Below are 17966 nucleotides of genomic sequence, written 5' to 3'. Positions count from 1 at the left end.
AACTTGTCATCTGAGGTGACACTCTCTGTTATTGACTGACTGCCCCCCCCCACCCCCGACATAAATAGCGTAGGCATAAAGTTCAATTGGAAGATGATTTGTTTCAAGTAGAGTAATTTTGACACTTGGCATTAAGATTGCAGAATAATACGGTAATATCTACAAATTATATACACATTGCACAAAATGTCAAAACTCTCTCAGCAAATTCTAGAGTACAATAAATGATCGGGATCATGGGCCCCAATGTGTAACGGGATTCCCAGAGTGGATTCAAGATGGAGCGAGTGAGCGGAGAGGAAAAAGAGAAAAAGATGGAAATGTCAAAGTAGATCATTTCAATAAAAGATATGTCAACCCATTCGCTCCTGAACGGGCATCCCTAAAGGTCATGTCGATAATTCTCCTGTTTCTCCACCGGCCATTAATCAAGTCGCACGTCTGTCATCATGGGGGGGCTAATGAGAAATTCATAGATAATTTCTTTCTCTGGCTGAGGCGCAACCCTGCTGGTTTCAAAAATAAAATCCAAGCACTCTCATTGACTCTGTGTTGCTGTCAGTGGAACCCACGAGTGTCCAGAGCCAGCGGCGTCCCGCCGGTGTTTCCTGCCGTCTTTTGGCTGCGCGGTGTGAGCCAGATGTGCACGGGTCATTTAACGGGGCTATTTAAACAGTGTCATTTCAATCATATGATGTGCATGGCGGTCATAATGGATGAACAGCGTCCAATTTGTTGACCGGATTGTCCTTGTAACAAAAAATTAGAAATTTGTTGATTAATGAAGTTTTATTTCTCACAATGTTAAAAAGAATCATTCATTTAACCGTTGATACATTTAAATGAACTATGCATCTAGAACCCTTCAAACTCCTCTGCATGGGCTCGGTGGAACAGCGTGAATGTGTGTGTGTGCGTTTGTGTCTTACACACACACATCTACGGCTCGAGGGAGGCTGGGGAGATAAATCTGCCAGTTCATATGTATTTCAGTTAAATGTAATGTAGTGCTCATGTCACTGTGATTACCCCTCAAATGCCCACTGTGGGAAAACACTGTCACATTTACTGCACATTAAACTTACTGATTCTCTGATGGAAGGCATGTCTGCAGTACGAGTGCATGCACCTACTTTCTGACGGCCATGTTTAATTTATCTGCCGAAGCAATTCGTAGTCAGTGCATGGGCCTTACAGTCATAGATAATACATTCATTCAGAATCATTCAATTAAAGGAGGGCGATGCAGCAGAGCCTTTCGAATAGAGGATTTCAGGCAATATTTTTCCTTTAATCACAAGAGAATTAAGGCTTATTATATGACTCATAAGATTCCATTTGTTTAGTAGACGGGCCTGATAGTTTCCATTGATGCCGGTCATTGCTTATAACTAGCAAAAAAGGCTTTCATCCATACACCCACACGCCCACCGACACACAAAAGGCACGTTAATGCAGCTCAAAATATTGTGAAACTGAAGCAAGTCATCAAATACAAGTCATCACATATTGTCCTTTTAATATAGTTGCACCACTTTTGAACGGCATTAAAATGCTGTAATTTGAGTCTGTAATCTCTGTAAATTCCTGTGAAACACGGGATCTAAATAATAAAAAAAAAAAATCAGATTACAGTTAGGAGATGATGAATTCCTCTCTTTTATAAAATCATGTATAATTGTATAATCACCCTTGCTGCCATCTGATTCTAAACTAGTAGTCAAAACATTAATTAAGCTGTGATTTTATATGAATCCTTTTATGATTGTAGTAATCAAATACTTATTTCATTCTCATTGATAGACAGAATTGATAGTTATTGTACGTTGTGATAAACTGTAATTGACGTAATTAAACATTGCAGCTGATAAGGAACGCTTAGCGTTTGTGATCAGAGATCCTGACGGCCAGCTTGAATGTACAACAGGGTCTTTTAGGCCTCCATAAACAGTAATGGACACTGGCGTCTATTTATAGTAGGCGCAGCTAGAAATGGTGAATAGAAGGATGAACAAAGAGACAGAGAGGGCAGAGCCACTGAAGCTTTTAGTTTCGAACAGAGCAGCTATTTAAAATGATTTCTTAGAAAAAACAAAGAAGATTGGATTCTATGTTAATACATTTCTTATAAATTCTTAATTTCTTACTTTGTAACCAACCAACTTTCCCTTTACATTTATTTCAATCTTATTCCAATTTCCAGGAAAGTGGCAAAAGAAAATTTGGTGTGAACGCACATTTATCATGCAGATATTAGCAGTTGGGTGCCAGCAAGGTTCCATTAAACCATTGTGTGCTATTAAGGCAGCACATGATTCATTGAATGAGTCAGAGCTCAAAGGGGGCAGTGAGAAAAATATGGTTTAAAACTGCTGTTGTGCTTTTCTGCAATGGCGTGGCGGCACAAGTTCATCGTTTGAGATGCCGACTTCGTCAAAAATGTATATTCTGAAATGTTCTGCCAATATAAACATATTCAAGACTATATCATTCTGGAATCATTCTGACCACAACATGTAGGAAACATACAATTCATCTTCTGCTGTTCCCTGGCAATGCCATAGAGTCTTACCATGATTAATGCCTCTTTCTTTAGCCATACTCGAGACTTATGCCCCATTTTAAGAAATCCCTGAAGGTGCTAATTCATATTCTATGATTGGGCCATCAATACTGAGGGTAAGTGAAGGTCGCTTTGACAGTTTTACGGGTTGCCAGGTTTGCCTGCTTTGACTGCCACTGCTCCAAAGGCTTTGTGATGTTTTTTTTGCCCAGCATTGCTAATCTCATTGTATGGTAGCAGACGGCCGGAGAAAAAGATAGCAAATGCAATGAAAGCAACATTAGACTGAATGTGACCTCCGTTTCTTTCCTGGTTGTTGAGCATACCAAGGCACTTATCCTGATGTCAATAGCCTTTCTTCACAGGTTTGCATTCTTCAATGATGTGATGTAAACCAGGAATTCTGTCTATTATAAATGTTGTAAACATCCACGGATGGAAATAAAACGGAATGCGTCTGGCCCGTATTAGTATTAGATGGCTGTTTTACATTTTTAAACACCTGCGCTTTGTTTTATGAACTTTCATCTGATGTATCTTGTTTGCTAAGATTTACACATCACTGCTCAGCTGCCATGAATATTTACGAGGCGGAAGGAGACACGAGTTTACAGATGAGATTAGATTTTTGTCTCTCCACCTCCGACTGCTTGGTAGTCAAGAAATGCTGCTGTCCAGGGTGCTGAACTGGTGATCCAGTTATTCTCAAGGTGGTGCACTCTCTCCCTCTCGCTCTCCCACTCGCTCATCCTTTCATCCCCTTCTGTTTTGTCCTGGCTCTTATTGTTCGCTGCTCAGGATTGCTGGAGAGCTGCAGGATAGAAAAACCACAAATTGTGTAATTACCATTGTAAGCGGCTGAATGGTCTGTTCAGCTGCCGAGAGACTCCTCACCTTTCCTGTTCGGAAAATAAAATGGAATTTGATTAGATGAAAAAATAATAATAATAATAATGGGAAACTGTTATTGACCCAGACCTTCCGAATAAATTTTACAGAAAGTGTTACGGTGTGGGGCTCTTAAAAATCTACACTGTAATGCTGCTCATTTTAACTGGCCTTTGTCTTCCTCTTCTTTTTCTATCCATGTCTTGAAATAACAGGAAGGAATATGAGTGCCATTAGTCTGGCTGTGCATGGACAAAGCAATCACAGCCTCTCTGCTTTCTGCTAGATGGGTGTGTGAGTGTGAGCAGTGTGCGCCATCCATGGAATCCGTCTTCCACTCCTTGGTGAGGGTTCAACTCCCGTTTAAACACAGCCAGGCGTGACATCAAGGTTTGCTTTTTAGTCTGACAGTACAGCGCCTTGTCATGCTCCGATAATAGGAGTCAGGCGCTGACCAGTGGAAGTCCTGCTTCGGCTGGTCAGTCGACAGGCGGCCCCTTCAGAGGTGCAGACAAGAAAGGGAAGGAAATAAGAGAGGAGGAGGAGAAAAGAGAGATGGAGGATGGACACAGCGGTGTGGTTGAGCTCATGCTGGGTTCGTGTGTGAAAGAACAAAGGGGTAATAGAATGGGGAAAGGAGCAGGGGAGCAGCATACAGCCAAAAGAGGAGAGGCAGGAGTGGGAAAAGAGATAAGAGAAGATGGAGGATGGGGTGGGGGTCGTGTTGGAGCCTCCTTCAAATCAGTGTTTTCTCTTGTGACTTTTGAGTATTTGGACAAAGCAATGCAAACTGTGGCCGCTACATAACACCATGTAATATTGAGAATTTACTTGCATTGTAATACTTTCCGTTTTGACGTTGATGTTTCTTTATACAGTAAAAAAACAAAAAACAAACTGAGGTAAGCTTTTCATGGATGCATCGGACACATAAGATAGATAGATTCCCTTCCCTTCCCTCTCCTCCTTTGCTCCGATAATGATTTGGTCTCGAGTCACTGAGAGCCCTGAAGAGATCCAAGCCATAAATCAGCTAATCAATGGCACCAAAATTTACTCCCTGAACAATATTGTAAGAAAACAGCTTCAATGAGCCTCATTGATTCCGCTTTACAAATCTCTATTCCTCTGAGAGAGGCTGACTTTGAAAGACAGCAAGGTTGCCATTGTTTTATTTTGTGTGTGTGTGTGTATTTCACACACAATGGAGTTCATCCTGATTTAGAAGTGCCCGAGCGTAACTTCCTTATAGAATGATAGATTTTATTTAAATCTTTTGCATTTTCTTTTAAAAGCATTAAATGCAATACTTGTCCTATCAGGTTTTACGCACATTCGCCGTCATGATTATCTTTTCTACCTCACAAAATGGGGTTAAAGCAAAAACGGTGAGGATGAGAATCAACTCGGGTCTCCTTTTCACCGATGGTCAGTCCTTTCTGTGTGAGCTCCGTGGAGGGAAGTTCCCGGCGCCTTTATGTCATCGGGGAGAAGATGATGGAGGAAGAGTGAAAGTGCTGCAAAAGAAGCCATTTTAATTAAAGCTGGCAGATTTACTCGCCCTGCTCGGTTTGAAGCACAGGCGACCCGGGCTGATGGAGGGCCAAAGTGGTGGCCATAAAAATGACTCATGCCAGGCAGGGGTGGAAAAGAGCCCCCTGAGGAACGGGTGGGGGGAATTAAGGTGGGCAGTTGGAGGCTATTCTATAATGAGGACAAATAGATGAGAAGTGTGTGTCGCCCGACAGAAGGCTGGAACCGGCCAGGGAAATACCCACAGTGGAATATTTCCAGCTCATGAAACATTTCGGCTGAGGATGATTTAACAAGAATTGTGAAATATATAAATATAAAAAATTATCGGTATGTATTATCATGGTTTTTCATCCAGTGAAAATCTACGAGGCCAAACTTTTGTTCCCCCCCCCCCCTTTTTAAATATTTAATTACGTGGCAGCATTCAGTTCGATTCCTTTCTGTGTGGACTTTGCATGGTGGTTTTGGTGGTGGTGGTCTCTCTGGTTTCTCCAGCTTCCTCCAACCTTTAAAATCATGCAACTTAGGTGACTTGATCACTCCAAATTGTCCATATGTGTGAGTGGTTGTCTTTCGCATGGCCCCACGATGAGCTGACGTCTTATTCATGGGTTACCCTGCATCTCACCCGCAGTCGGCTCGGATAGGCTCCACCCACACCCGTGACCCTCCAGGACAAGTCGCTGTAAATGAGACGATTGTTTGTCTTGTCTACAAAGAAATGAATGGATGGATGGATAAAAACACCTTTCTTTGCATTAGGTGATGGTATCTATCAATCAGTGCTTAGTTTTGACCTCCTGTTGATCAGTAAACGTATTATTGATCATTTCTCATCTAAACTAGTTATATTTAATAATAATAATAATAATGATAGCACTTGAAGACAACAAACCTCTGCCAATGCCATAAGGTTGTTGAGAAGGGTTTGTGGAATACATTTATCCTGAAGTTAGGGCTAGGATGATGCTAATGCTTCATCCTACTCCTTTTCGGACATGTTTTGTTTGTATTATTATTGTTAATTTGACTCTGTTATTGTTGGTTTGACTATTATCATTTTTTTTTTCGGTTTGTTGTTTTCTATTTGTCTTTTAATTTGCATGTTCGAAATAAAGCATTCAAATCAAAAAAAAAAGTTAGAGATATGTGAGATATGTGCTTTGCGTACTTTTAAAGTTGTAAGCCAACATGATGGAAATGTCCTCTTTCTCAGAATGTTACAGAATTCTGGAAAAAACACTCCAACAAAAAACAGCTCCAGATTATGATCTGCATCATCACCTTCAGGATAGGCTAAGACATCATTTTGGTGAAAATGTAATGCAGTTGCTTCTACTTTTTTTTAAACCCTGCTTTCAAACAAATAAACAAAGGAAACAAACGATTAGGGAGGAAATGAGAACATTTTTCTAATTTTCCTTGTCAGATTCTCTTTCTTTCTGTGCACATACTGCATCAACGAGCAGAGACGTGCTCCTTGAACTGTGTGTTGGCGTCGGTTTACAAGCCCCACTTGTCACCGATCAAACACACCGAGTTTGTGTGTGAAACGCGTCTCATGCAGCAGCAGCTGTCTGCTTCTAGTGCCAGATTGGAACACTGTTGAGGAGCGGAAGGAGGATCGCCATCCGATCCGGCGTGCAGGCAGGTCGCCGTGTCTTCTTTAGAGATGGGATTGTGTTAGAATCTGCCCGTCACAAATCATCTTTCTGTTTCATGTTCCGATTCGTGTCCTTATCTCACCTCCCACACGCGCTTCTGTCATCTCCCTCTTTCTTCTATCGCGCGCTCCTAAGTTACGGCTTGCTGATGTGAGGCATGTTAGCGTCGTCGCACATTTCGTCTCTCCCTGTGTGTTTAATGGAATTTTTAATCTATAACCATCATCTGTAAAATCCCCTATTTGTTTCCTTTTCTCTCTGAGCCATTTTAGAGGCTCTGTGTTATCTTTTTGTAGGCAAACAAAAGGGACAAGAGCTGGATATACATGCATATTTGAGATATGTGCAAACCTCTGAGTTATGCTTTACCATGTGTGGAGTCTTACCTCCTATTAAAAAGAGATCGGATGCATGTCTGCATAAATTATCTTCTTGGCTTCATATCGATTTGAGAATGTTCCACTGATTGTGCTGGCCTTGGTAGTTTTTCTCATTTTCAGCAGATGCTACTGATGAATTTTAACAACGCTTAAAAAGTGAGCTGTCACTCAAGAGGACACCTTAGTGCCCCGATAAACCTCAAAATTTGGCTCCTTAAATTTGGCTTTCTTGTTGTGCCTCAACAGCTCATTCCGTACAGGAAATTGGATATTCAGAGTATGGACCGGTACTGCTCTGATTGTATATTTATTCAAATTCACAGACTGCTATCTGCAACTTCTTGCTAACTAAAGTACATCCCGTCTTGACCTAGATGTTAATTATTTGTTTATTCTTGCCTTAATGTGAAATAACTCCCAAAGTACCACCAACTGGCCTAGTTAACATTCGGATCACTTGCAGCTTGTTTATTTTTGTGTTTTTGGAGCTGTTTTTTTACCGTTTTTTTTTTTTTACAGGAATAAACAAATGCATTATCCAGACCCTTGTCTTGTCTGACCTTGTAAACACACAGAGGCAATGCCATCAAGTAAAAACATTGCACTTTATTACATGTGGAATGAGTCGCAGAGTGTGGCGCATCACGAAGCTGGGTAACAGCCATATATATATATATATTGTACAGTATATATACGTGTGTGTGTCATACATGTTGTTTCTGCATCAATGAGTATATAGAATCCATCTGGTATTTTTATTTATTATTATATTATTATTATGGTCTGTTGTTTTTTTGGTCTGTTTAAGACGTGTTTTTATGACCTACCGGAAAGCAGGCAGGCGAATCGAGCGTACGACAGTTCCTGCGGTCGGACCCACGATGTCTACCTCATGGCAATCATGACACACTTATGGTAATTTAACATAGCGCCGTGTTCGTAAATCGACGCCCCCCCCCGTACACCAAAGTAGGGACCAATAACTTCACACACAATTCCTCTGAAACGTCTCCTCTTTCTGTTTGTAGTTGCCATCCAGAAGACAAACGCTCAAAAGGATTGACTGAGCTCCTCGTCAGGGTGAGTATTCTGTCTTTAAACAGACACCCCTCTTGACTAAAATGCAAACACAACTTTACTTTTCTCTACACATTCAGTGTCGTTTTGATGAAGGATGTCGCACGCTGTCTCTTTGCTGGTCATCAGTGTCCTCTGAAACCCGTCGTGTGATTGCTGTCTGATCACTAGCTTGGCTTTATAGATACGATGAGCCATATTTTGCTACCCTGGTTTGTGACTGTTCCCTTCAGTTAGCATCAATATTGTCCATTGGCGCTGTTTGCTCCTTTTCTGCAGCAACACGGCTCATTGATGTACAGATACTGTTAATCATCCTGTGATAGTTGCACAGCTCAGTATTAACTTTCCTCCTCCAATCTCTTTGAGCAGTCAATCATTCCTTCATCATTTCCATTCAGGCTGTTCTGATGCTTCATCAGCGCTGCCTAGCAGTTTAAAGAGGTTCTTTTTATTTCGAGCAAATCGAAGCCTAACACCCGTCACACTTGTAAATTCCTCGCTGCAGAGATGGCCCGGGGCAGACGAGCCTCCCCAAAATTGTCAAGAATTAGCAACCCGAGCATCAAGTCACAACTTTACACTTCTTGATTTGCCTTGCAGTTTAGTTTTCATTTAATTAGACTAAAGTGTATTATCTGTGTGTGTGTGTGTGTGTCTCTGTACTACTTTACAGCAGCACAGTCAAACAGATTGGCTTTAGATATTGGGGATGTCAGACTGATTAATATTACATGTGAGTTAATAAGGAAATCATTTAGTTGAAGCATCACCCGCTTGGTCTTATTCATTCATTCCAGCTTCAGGAGCAGAAACCTTTCCTCTCAGCAATGTCAGAATCAGCACCGACGTAACAATCCACCGGTTTCACACTGTGATAATAATAGAAGCGACTGCCTGATTGACATTGCGTGGGGCGGCTGAAGTAGAGCGGCCGTCCACCTGTTGGAGGGTTGGTGGTATTTTCCCCATCTCCTGCAGTCTAAATGTCAACGTATCCTTGAACAAACTGTTGAACCCCTATAGGGGGGCTATAGGGACTGTTACTGCTGCTCAGGGATAGGTCAAGTGTAGAGAAGCAATTTTCCCACAGGGTATAAGTGTTTAATAGCTTGTAAAATATGATTTTTATCCTGTAATCCCTATAAACTCAGATTAAATGTTTAAAAAAAAGAGCTCAAATCCTTTGAAGGGTGAAAGTAGAGTTTACAAATATAAGATGACGTTAAAACTTTACTTATTGGCTTATACAAAGTATGTCAGGGTGAACTTTTAAAGTAACAAAATGCATGAAAACACTGTCAAGGTTCACCATCTGCTAAATGTCATCCGGATGCCTTCTGACAGGTAAAACAACAATCTAACACCTTTAAACGTTGAAAGACTAAGATGAGAAGATGTTAAATAAAGTGGACAAAGCAATCCATGATCTGCATCTGTGCAGATAAAAAAAAAAAAACCTGTTCATTGCACAAAAATTCATACTATGAAATCTAATATGTCTGCGAATAGCTGAACTTATGGAGCAAGATGCTGAATCAAACACAAATAATAGACGACTTAAAGGGACAACTGCTAGACATCACTAACACTGTACTAATGCATTTATTAATTTGTCCCCTCCTACAAATTTGATTGTTGCATTAATTTCTGCTTTGAACATCTAGCAGAAAAGCACTTAGCTGAACTCACATTGGTAGACAGAGAGGAAGGAGGCAGCGCCGCATGTTTGCCTCTCTAATTAGTTCTCATAGGAACCAAGCGATCGATTTTTGCAAATGCCCATTGATTCTTAGCAAGGCCCTACACTATTTGACGCTTGTGCTAAATGCCACAGCATGAATGATACAGATGGGATAGTGATGTCTGTGACATCGCTGTGGCCTTTTGAATTTAAGCCAGTATATGCACATCTGCATGCTTTTCTGCCAAATTATATGTGTGCGTGTCCAGAAAAAGAGTCTCTGTAGCGGATAACATGCTGGTGCATTCCTTTTGGCCCGCGCAGCCTAATCAAGAAACATCGATCTGCCTGGGGGCGGCAACAGTCTGCTTACTCGCACATCGAGATCGCTATTGGCAAAATGTTTGTTCTCTTTGTATAAAATCTCGAGACTTCACTCCCTCTGGTCTAAACAGATCACCTTGTCAAAAGGTCAAAAGGAGTGTCAAAATTAATCAGTTAGTCGCACTCATTTCTTTGGGCAAAGTAAGCATGAAATTCCAACATGAAGCGCCAATGGAATGCATTTTTTTGAAGGACTTAAAAAAAGATCTAACTAGAGAGCGTAGGACCTCCGCCAAGCAACTCCTTCCCTTCGTAATTACATTCACACCGTCCACATGGTGATCTGGATCATCATCAAGAGGTTCTAAATTGTTCTTGGTATCTTTATACGCCAACCATGAAAAGGAAAAGTGAATCAGAGTTGATGTGTATTTTTTTAACTGACTTTTGAATCTGTAGATGGAGTTTTCAATGTTACAATGTAATATTTTCTCCTGACTTTGTTGTGCTTGATTTGCCTGACGTGACTCTCCATGTCAGCAAGAATTAGCAGAACCCTGAAAATGTGAATCACAATGTTTCATGGGTTTGAGCCAAAGCGGCCACGTTCAGGAAATTTGTTCTATTCCCTTGCTTTTCCACATTTAGTTTGTGAAGTGACGGCTACCGCTCAGCGCTATGCATCTAATTGCTTGGTCCCCCCCCACTGATCTCTCTGCACATGTTAGCTGGCACTGTGCAGTTAATGTTAGGAAGTCAAAAGTGTTAATATTAAATGCTTGTTTCACACATTCCCAGTGGATAAACTGATTGGCTGGCCCCTAAATTATTTCCCTTAATCTTCTTGCAAAAGTATGATAGAGAATTAGAAACAGATGGTTCTGTGACAAAAAACTCGTGAAGCGTTTCCAATTTGTTTCATACTTTTCTTTTCTCAGCAAATGGCTCCTCTTAACACGAATGTTCCCATCATTATTCCCGATACTCATGCCTGTGAAGGGTTTGAATTATGCAGCCCTCTGTTCTGAGCTTCCATTTGAATGTGCTGTCCCGGTCAGCAGAGCGAGAGAGAGAGAGAGAGAGAGAAAGGACAAAGAAAGAATGACTCGGTGAGAGCGGAAATACAGAAAGGCATAGGGAGGGGAAAAAAGTGAAATGAGGCCATGGCAAGAGAAAAGTTAGCGAGAAAAATCAAGCTAAGAAAGAAAAGGAGATGTCATTGTCAGATGGAGGGAACGATTGATGGAACGGCTGATTGTTTGAGAGAGGGCTACACAGTTCAGCATCTGTATTAGCCTTCCGGAGGATGTGATTTGCGTGGGTAATGAGACAGGCAGCCATTAATAATGTTCATTCTTAATTAACTGTAATGCTTTTTTTCCCCCTGCACTTTTCACTGAAATTTGCTTCCTGACTTCTAAGAATCTGGGCAAGTGGTTGCGCTTCACATGACAACTCGGTAAAATCACGGTAAAGCAATTCAAAGATTCGCAGTAGGTGTGTGTGTGGTGTTTGTTTGAGACTTGTACTAAACAGGTGTTGTACACAAACTTAAAGGTTCATTAATCTGAAAATGAATATTTGGTTGTATCATAGGTGTCGCTGTTGGTTAAAACACTCAGTAAAAGTAGAAGTTATTATATTATATAATATATATAATATATATTGTTATTATAGCATGTATATGGCTATTATGAGTAGTATGTATGAGCTAGTATGAGAAACTTAGAACGACCTAGCAATAAAAGGCAACATTTTTATTTTTTAAACACGTGTCTGAAAATAAAATCAATAAAAGTGAAAAAAATAACACCGTTAATTTTCAGTGTTGGAATCGACTGCAGGCTTTAAGTAAAGCTCGTGCTGCGGACTACCTTTGCTTCCTATTGCACCGCGGTTAAGAGGTCTTGCATGCCTCTTCAATAAAGAGGTGCTGTATTTCATCAGATCAGTAATTTCACAGCCACTTTAATTCCTCTCTCTCTCCATTTAACAGTAGCGACATTGAGATCTTTCTCTCTGTTAAGCAGGAACAGTTGAGATCTCCTCTCATTCCACCGTCTCCTCTGCCTTTCTAGTCTTGATCGCTCAGTTCCCTTTTATTCTTTGAGAGGAAGGAGACAAAGTCGGGTTTCCCCAGAACCATTTAATTGCTGTGTTTTTTTATACGGTCCGTTGGGAAGTAATAGACACTCAGCAATTCTGTCCGCAAGATAGATGCTACCGATGCTTGTCGATGTTTGTCTGGGGGAAGGTTGCAGCCTGCGAGCACGCCCGCTGCTCAAGGAAGTGCAGGGTAAAGTAATAAAATAAATGGTTTTCAGTTTGGGAAAGAAAAATATCCTCACACAATGGATTTCATTTCTATTTTAAAAATGAGTCACTCAGGATTGCGCACACGGATGCTGAAATACACAACCACATAGACACGCAGGCAAATGGCAGCATACGCACATTACGAAGGGGTCAGAGAGGAGCAGGAACCTGTTAGCAGAAGACATTTGCTTGCAACCTATCCAACAATGCAATCTTGTCGAGCTGTCAGAAAGGCCACAGTGTGGAAGCCGTCACGGGGTGGTTCAGACCCAAACAAAAATGGAGGCCGCTAAAAGGATTGCTTTCAGTGCACCTGGACTTGACATGTCAGACTGCAGCAAAACGTAGCATTTCATAGCATCGGAAACATTAAATTCCAATAAAATACATCTATGATGTGTTCAATGTAGATGAAAAGTGGATGCCAAGATGAAACTGAATTTGATTGCCTTAATATTATTTTTGTTTGGTTCAGAGAGGCGAGAGGTTGAATGCATTTTTCTGTACGAGCAACTGCAGGAATCGTTTGGCCCTTGGAGCCAAACCGAAGCCAACTAGAGCTGAAGCCCTTGTTTGATCGAGATGAGTCGCACATGCCAGCGGGACATGGTTAATACGAAACATCATCAGCATACCGGTAGAGAATTAGGTATGGCTCACAGTAAGTTATGCGATTATCTTGGAACCGAACCATGTCGGAAGTTCACTGAAGAGTTTAATTGCTTATCCACGAGATTGGCTTTTGTGAGTCCCACCACATGATAGAAACTCAAAATCTTGAGTCCATGAAAAAGCAATTACTTGCTTTACTGCTTAACTATTGAGAGTCCCTCATTATCGAGGTAAAACCATTCACGATCTTAATTTGAGGAAGCATTAATTTCCTTTATTTACTGTCGCAGTGTGCGCCGCTTATTCCACCCTGCACTGACAGACAGGCTTTTGATAACTGTGACATGTGCAAGAAGCCGGTTCTCTCTTGTCACATTTCCTATTTGCAGCAGCTCAGCTAATGTGACAGAATTTTGCAGAAGACTGCATTTGTTAAATGTGAGAACCCCGTCTACGTAAAATAGAGAAGTCTATTGCAAATAATATGTTATATTTAAATGTAGTTAATATAAATATAAAGACTGGACTAACTGAATTGTCTTTTTCTCTATAAATTCCACATCTTGAACGTTGACGTAAATACTTACATAAAAACTTAACTTAACTGCCTCCGCCGAGGCGAGGTCTGTCTCTCTGTCCGTTTGTCCATCCGTCTGTTAGCAAGATAACTCAAAAGGTTCTGTACAGATGTTGATGAAACTGCCAGGAAATGCTGGAAATGGTACCAGGAACAGATGATTACATTTTGGTGAAGAGATCCTGGATTATGGATCACTTCGAAATGTTCTGTAACATTGCAGTCAATAAAAGCTTCAAAACTTGTTCCTCAATATCTCGGTTGATTATCCACCAATTATTATGGAATTTGAAAGAGTCATGTAGGGTGGGGACCTCTGTCATTCGGATCGCATTGAGAATGAGGTTAGGAAAAAATATTACATTTTAACATTAAAAACTCAATTTACAGATTCATAAATCTGTTAAAAATACACATCAGCTCTGATTCACTGTTACTTTTCATGGTTGGTGTATAAAGATACCAAGGTCCAGATGGTCCAGATCACCATGTGGATGGCGTAAATCCAATTACTTGGGGAATGAGCTGCTTGGCGGAGGTCTGCGCTTACTGAGTGCTTTTCCACCTTTAATTTTTTTCCCCTCTTTTTATAAATTAAATCATCATCAATAACACTTAGCTTTTGTGCTTAATGTCATCTGTAAATGTAAAAACTCGATCCATCTCATGATAAAACATTTGTTAAACAATAAATAAACGTCATAACGTTATGCGAGTGTAATGAGTTGTCTTGTATCTCATAATTGATGATGACAGAGGTGACCAGCGATGCATTAATCGTCTTAATTAAAAACACAAGCTGGAAAAGCACTCAGAGAGCGCAGACCTCCACCGAGCAGCTCATATCTTGCAAACAGGCGAACACATAACCTCCGTGCTCGGCACACCAAGATGTGCTTTAATGCTATATTCCTAAACTTCTTAACTGAAATATTTACCCACATTCAAGCAGAACATATCATTTATAGATGAAACACGAAACCTCGTGTTCACAACTTGCTTGCTGTGTAATTCACGCCACAGGATGTTCAGACAGGCCTGTGGTTACGGCGAAGGGAAGCATTTCGACATCCAAAGCACTCAGCTGGGGCTGCTTAGCTACTTAGACCAGGTTACTGTCGCGCTTACAGCTCGGAGCAGCCATTTGTCCTAGTTGAGCTGGCAGCAGTCACGGCTGCATGACGTGGAAAACCGCACACAGTGAAAATAACGTCCCATTACTTGTGACCCCGATCTGTAAATGACGTTCCCTGCTGATAGGCTAATATGCTGCCTTACATGCTGCATGAAGCAGCCCGTTATTTTTTTGCAAGGTAATAGAGGCATATATTGTGACCCAACAATGTTGAAATGAGTCAGTAAAAGTGGAATAATGCATTCATATGTATTTTTTTCCCGAGATGTTTGCATGATGGATGATATTCAGGAGATGTGTGCGCCTCTCGCGCTAAGCAATTTCATCTCACCGTGGCGCTCTTGTCATATCTGTCTTACTTCTATTCTCCCTTAATGATGCTTGTATTTCTATGTAGTCAGCAACTTTAAAGATGTATTGATGACATCATTAGGAAACAATGAATGGGGGGGGGGGGCATGTTAAAATTGATCGCTACAGAGATGCACTCGCAAATCAATAGCCTCAAAATAACAAATTATACTGAATTGAGTTACGTGCTCATGGCTATCTGTTACGATGTCTGTGCAGTACGAGTACACACGCGAGTTGCTCATTACATGCGGCAGAATTGATTGTCATAACAAAGCAACACAGTCGATAAAGACACACTCTTGATCTCCGTTCTCTGTATTAGAAATATCACTTAAGGGAGATGGCAGAAGAAATGGGCAACGTGGGGTGTATAAAGATACACATCGTTAATCAAACAGAAATTATTTTGGGTTTTTGAATCTCAATTTATAGCTCAAGTCATATGAGTCAGTTTCATGAGTACAGATGGGCCAGGCTGCCTGCCATCACATCCAATTACAAGAGACCTTCAACACTATTCTGCTGCTATAGTGGCTTAAATTAGAGCGAACATGCTTTAAATAAAAATAATTAATGAAATCAAAAATAGGTATTATTCTAAGTAGAAAGATATGTAAGTGGTAAACTGCTTATGTATATATCATTATACTATCCTACCACCTGAGTGAGTAAATAAGTAGGGAATTAAGTAGGATAGTAACTAGTTAGTAAATAGACAGGTTAGTAAGCAGAACACGAGTAAGCCAGTACATAAGTAAAGCTAAATAACAGTAAGACCATTACATCAATTAGTTCCGTCTTACTGTTTAAAAATCCTAAGCATTGGAACAGTCCGACGCGACGCAGGGTGATGCTCTCTCCAGGAGAGGATTTGCAATTTTGCTTGCCAGATGCATGTGCTGTCCGAATGCCTCTAATTAATCAATCTATCATCATTTGCCGACAAAAGATTCGTATTGCTATTTCAAATTGCAATTTCTTCAAGTGCCTGTCAGAGTATTGGATTTCACTATTTAGTGCGAGCCCAGTTTTCTGTTTTACCTTGAAATCCGAAGGATTACACAAGGTGTTCGTATCTTTCACGGCTGCTTCACTTATCGTATTTGCACTCGGGAGACGTTCAAAAGAAATTGACTGGATTGTATTCCACACCTCGCTCTGATGCTTTCCGAGCAACCCAAGTCATCCTCTAGGATATCCGCTGCCAGACCTGCAGCTCTAACCTCTTTGCACTGCTCTGACCAGAGCTCTGTCTTTAAAGGCTGATAAATAGTGTGCAAAGGAGAGATAGATGCAGAGAGGGAGAGAGAGGCGACCTGAGCAGTGGTGAGGCATCTGTAAGATAAGGTGTGCTGGGTGAATGAAGAACTGTAGCTGGATGAATTTGACAGTGGGAGTGGGTTACGGTGCCGGTGAATCTGAAACAGAAGGTTTATTCTGCAAACCCTTCTAACAATATTTTGAATTCTGCACATAATTTATTTTCACACGTGATGTGATTGGAACAAGTTAAAACTGCACCCAAGCAACAGCCATTTTTAGCTGTTGCTTCGGGCTCTGCAAAATTCCTGTCTGATTTATTTTTTCTTTCGTACCTTTTGGCATTTCAGAGATTAAATAAGAGATTGATTAATAGTGTTATTAATCTGTAGTTTAATCGCGAATGAAAATAAGCGCTAGTGGCAGTTGCCTAACCCTTAACCCTTGTCCACATGCCTGAAGACACATTTTCATAAAGGTGAAAGCACTTATATTTATGACGTCTGTAAAAGCCGAGAGGGGAGGACATGCTAAACTGAACAAACTTAATGTTATACATAACAAACTCAAAACTATGACAATGATTTGCCTTAAATCCATACAGTTTAAACACACCGTCGGCAAGCCCCCCGTCCAAGGGCGACTAAATTGGAACTTAATTTCCTGCTCTACAAAGATAACAAATGCCTCTGATTTCATTGCCCTCAATCCCACAAATGAGCTCAGCGCCCTGTCACTAACGGTGCTGGCTTCATTATTGTTGCTGTCACCATTTCTAAATGAATGCTGACATTTGAAACACATCTGGAAAGAGGAAAAATGTCCCTGTGCCCCTGCTGCAGTTGAACGTTAGTTCGCTAAATTGAATCTCTCCTAATTATGTAAAACATTATGCACTGGATAATTTAAAGCGTTTCTAGGATGAAAGTCAGTTCAGGAATCCCGTTTGAACACAAAACAAGGCGTTCTTTGCTTTGAACATGTCAGTTTGTAAAATAAAATATTTTAAATGATGAAATCTAAAGAGTTTTAAAATTGGGCATTGCAATGAAAAAAAACCTCAAAGAGGTTGGCTACTCACCTTTTGATGTCTTCAATCTCATCCTCAAATTACTTTTTAAATAGCACTGAGGTTATTTTAGGGCCTTTTGTTTTTGTAGAGTTGATTTGGACTGAAATTGTTTGATGAAGTTCTGTCCACTCTTCATTGTGTTTATTTTCCAGTGAGCACAACAATGTAAAGCTCTGTTGACTTTTGCTTTCCTTTTACTGTGTGGCATGATACACAAAATAGACTAAGAAAATATATATATATATTTTCATAAACTCCAGTAGATCTGGTCATTTTTCACCTGCGTAATAGGGGCAGAGGCAGGTTTTGGTGTGGTGGGTGATATATTGTGAGTGTGGAGGGAATCCATCTGCTGCATCAACACAGTGGAAATGTTATATCTCACGCAAAACTCACACTGTGTTTGTCTGTATGTGTTTGTGCATGTTCAAAAGAAAGAGGATGATTTTCAATCTATTTGTCTCAATTTGCTCTCTCTCGCCCTCTCTCTCTCACACACACAGAAACAGGATACAATTTACTAG

This window comes from Brachionichthys hirsutus, unplaced genomic scaffold (assembly GCF_040956055.1).
Source record: "Brachionichthys hirsutus isolate HB-005 unplaced genomic scaffold, CSIRO-AGI_Bhir_v1 contig_288, whole genome shotgun sequence".
Classification (NCBI taxonomy): domain Eukaryota; kingdom Metazoa; phylum Chordata; class Actinopteri; order Lophiiformes; family Brachionichthyidae; genus Brachionichthys; species Brachionichthys hirsutus.
Note: the sequence above shows the minus strand (reverse complement) of the source record.